Here is a 3,841-nt window from a genome sequence, read left to right as displayed (position 1 = left end):
TGATATGTAAGGGTGTTTTCATAAATACAGAATAACATCTTAATTAAGATTACATGGTGACAGAGTCAGTTTTTATTTCTTTGACTTAGGATACACTCCTTAGTCCTTGTGTGTCTCAGTTTTTCACATAAAAATAAATTAGTAGTAGTTATCTTGGAGGGTTTTTTTTTAAAGATTTTATTTTTCTCCCCAAAGCCCCCCGGTACATAGTTGTACATTTCGTTGTGGGTCCTTCTAGTTGTGGCATGTGGGACGCTGCCTCAGCATGGTCTGAGGAGCAGTGCCATGTCCGCGCCCAGGATTCGAACCAACGAAACACTGGGCCGCCTGCAGCGGAGCGCGCGAACCCAACCACTCGGCCACGGGGCCAGCCCCATTGGAGGGGTTTTTTTTGCGCAGAAATAATGGGTAAATTCATGCAAAATGCTCAGAAAAGGCAGTTGTCCCATCACCATTATCATCACCATGAACAACAAAAATAGTATTATAATCATCATGATTACTGTTTCAAGACCTGGACGAATTGTTATTGTTTCACTTCCAATTTTACCAGAAAGAGAGAAAGGGAAAAGGCATTTTGGGGGTAAAGGATTGTGAGTGGACACAGAAGTAAACAGTCAAATAATGGAGAAAATATGTGATAACTGATGTGGAATATGGAATACATATCTCTACTTAAGAAATAAAGAAAAGAAATGTAAGGGAAATAAGTAGGAGAGAAAAAAGTTAGAGAACAGAAGTAAGTAGAAAGAAGAATGAAGTAAGGGATGATGGAATAAACACCTACATACATACAAAGAAAATTGTTTTCCATGCAAATGTATTAAAATTCAGAAACCAGGAGTCCATCTAAATTGGTAAAATGTCAATTTAATGTTTTACACTACATTTAAACTGAAAAGAAGTTAAATTTAGAAGTAAATATAAAAGAAGATAATCTCAGAAAAAATAAATTTCAATTTATTGCTAGATATATTTAAATTTATACATTTATGTGAAACAAACTCTAGAAATACAAAAAATAAGGATACAAAATTGTGCTTTCTCTTAAATGTTCTGCTCCTGAATATGCTTCTTAACTTGTACTCTGTAGTGAGAATTGCCCATTTGCAAAGCAATATCACTACTCTTAAAATGTCACTACATGATTGCCAATGGAAATTTTTACCAATATACTATACTCATAAATTCTATCAAAGACTGTTATGAGTATAGTATCTGCAAGTCCATATGAAAAATTAATCGTTTAGGTAATCAATTAAACTGAGTTCATAAAAATATCCTTCCCAATTCAAACTCATAAAAGAAAAAATAAATTTGAAATTACTCATTATCATTAAAACTTTTGAAAGAATAAATTGGGAAAAGTTCATGGCGAGGAATTATAATAAAGATTTACATTTTGAAATTATCTTAAAATTATCTTAAGGAGGAATGAGACTGATGTTAAAGATGAAAAAAAAGAAAAATATTATTACTCTGAACATGCATCCTTTGATGTGACATTAAGGAGTGGGAGATTTCCACTGGATTGGAAATTGCCAAGACACTCATCTGACTGACTGACCCATGTAATAATATAAAAAGTAGCATCTTTTGTAGCAGCAACAATGACCTAATAGGTATATAATAATTTTAAGACATATTTGCATTAACCAAATATTTTATATAATTTATTATGTATAAAATTCATTGATATTTCAGACATTTACAACTTTGGGAATATTTCCCCCCAAAAAAATTGTTAAGAGCCACCTTAATGTCTCTGTTTCTCAGACTGTAAATGACAATATTCAGGCTGGAAGTTAAAAGAGAATATTACACAGACATAAAGAGGTTCAGCGAAGATGGTGATTTTGAGGTTGAACCTAAATATGCAATAAATCCAGAAGAGAGGAATAAGGTCACCACGGTGATATGTGGAATACAAGTGGAGAAAGGTTTGGACCTGCTTTGTGCAGAAGGAATTCTTAGGACAGTGGAGAAAATTTGAACATAAGAAACAACCATGAAAATGAAACATACAAAAGCAAAACAACAGCCAGCAATAATAAATGCATATTCTAGAATTGGATCCCCAGAACAAGCAATTTGAAGCAGTGATGGGACATCACAGAAGAACTGATGTACTGTGTTGGGTCCACAGAAACGAACAGAGAATGTACCTGCAACATGAAGGGATCCATAAACACACCCACTGAACCACGATGCAGTCACCATCTTCACACAGCTGCCCCTACTCATGATAGCCTCATAGTGCAGAGGGTGGCAGATGGCAGCATAGCAATCATAGGACATCACTATGAGGAGAGCATACTCTGTGCAACCAAAACCATAAGAAGGAAAACCTGTGAGGAGCATCCCAAAAAGGAGATTGAATAGCTGTTGGTCAAAGAGTTTATGATGGATTTGGGGATAGTGACAGAAATAAAACAATCAATCAAAGACAAATTTTTCAGGAAGAAATACATGGGGGATTGTAGATGCTGGTCAATGGTGGTAAGGGTGGTAATGAGGATGTTCCCTCTCAGTGATGCCAAGTAAATGAGGAAGAACAACACGGCACAGAGTCTCTGTAGAACCTGGTCATCAGGGAATTGCATGAGCAAGAATTCCGTTATGATGGTCACATTGGTTAATTTCTCAGTCATGATGGTTCTTTCCTGTGAAAAAAAGAAGAAAAATTATAATTGTTTATTCACTTGTACCTTTAAGATCTGTCTCTTTTCGTTGCTTCCAATATTTGTTGATTCAACTCTTTTCTCAGGGATATTTTCATGGTTATGTGGTTAGTCTCAAACTAAATCATATATCACACTCCGTAATGTATTTATTCAATTAATACAGAATAAATTATATTAAGATAGACACTAAGAGCAGGCTAAATTAATTTACCAAATTATGGCTTGGAATTCATGCATAAATATAAAATGTTTGCCTCATCCTTCCGTAAATGAAGATTGTCTCACTTTTTACTTTGATGGAATAGGTTAACAGAAGTAGAAAAATTTTGAACAGAATGGAATAGTTAACTGTTTCAGTCATACTTGGAAATCTACTTTAATTCCCTGTGCATTGTTTTACTGATACATTTGAAGAAGTAGTATAAAGAATTTCTGATATCATTTATTTTTCCACCTTTCTCTATCCCATTAGTATATAAGAAGTGAGAAAAGTCAGAACTAAATATTCTCCTTGCAATCTTTGTCTGTACAATAGAGACTAAGGCAATGATATACATCATTTACAAGGTGAAGATTATAATGAGTACACTGATATTTTTACAGAGGTTTCAAGTTAAGGAGATAATATATGAGCTATCTTGAGCAGTCAATAGAGTCCTAGAAGTAGACAAAAATTCTACTGTCGGTATCAATTGTTCAGAAACAAGTTTATTATGCAATAGTTTCCTTCAATAAAGGTTCATGGCTCTCATGCATCTAATAAACAATGAAATAAATGTACCTACTTTGACACATCAAAAGAGATAGAGTGGCTTTGGGAAGCTTATATTAGATGCATAAAGGTTTAGGGGAAATCCACTCACCTAATAGAAATTCAGCTTCTCTAATTCTGGCAGTCTGTTCTTTAAAATATTGTCGAAGTGAAAGCCGAAAATGAGGCCAATAAAGGATATTTTCTCTCATAGAAAGTAAACTTGGATGAGTTGGATCTTTCGTCCAACAGAATGAACATTCCTGTTTAAATACTGCTATTATTCTGATTGCTAGTGCATTTAGTGTTCAAAGTGTCTTGCATTTTTGTGGGTGGTTAAAATTGACTAATGAGAACAAAAGCTAATTATGTATATTGGACATGAGTTCTGCCACAGACTTGAGTT

General features: G+C 34.2%; 1 pseudogene; it reads right to left on the bottom strand.

The window, feature by feature from the left end:
* Positions 1–1,689: 1,689 nt before the first annotated feature.
* Positions 1,690–2,651, bottom strand: LOC123289500 (olfactory receptor 14A16-like; annotated as a pseudogene).
* Positions 2,652–3,841: the final 1,190 nt, after the last annotated feature.

Source organism: Equus asinus, chromosome 3 (genome assembly GCF_041296235.1).
Source record: "Equus asinus isolate D_3611 breed Donkey chromosome 3, EquAss-T2T_v2, whole genome shotgun sequence".
Lineage (NCBI taxonomy): Eukaryota > Metazoa > Chordata > Mammalia > Perissodactyla > Equidae > Equus > Equus asinus.
The sequence above is the reverse complement of the archived record's forward strand: the minus strand, read 5'-3'. Positions and strand labels throughout refer to the sequence as shown.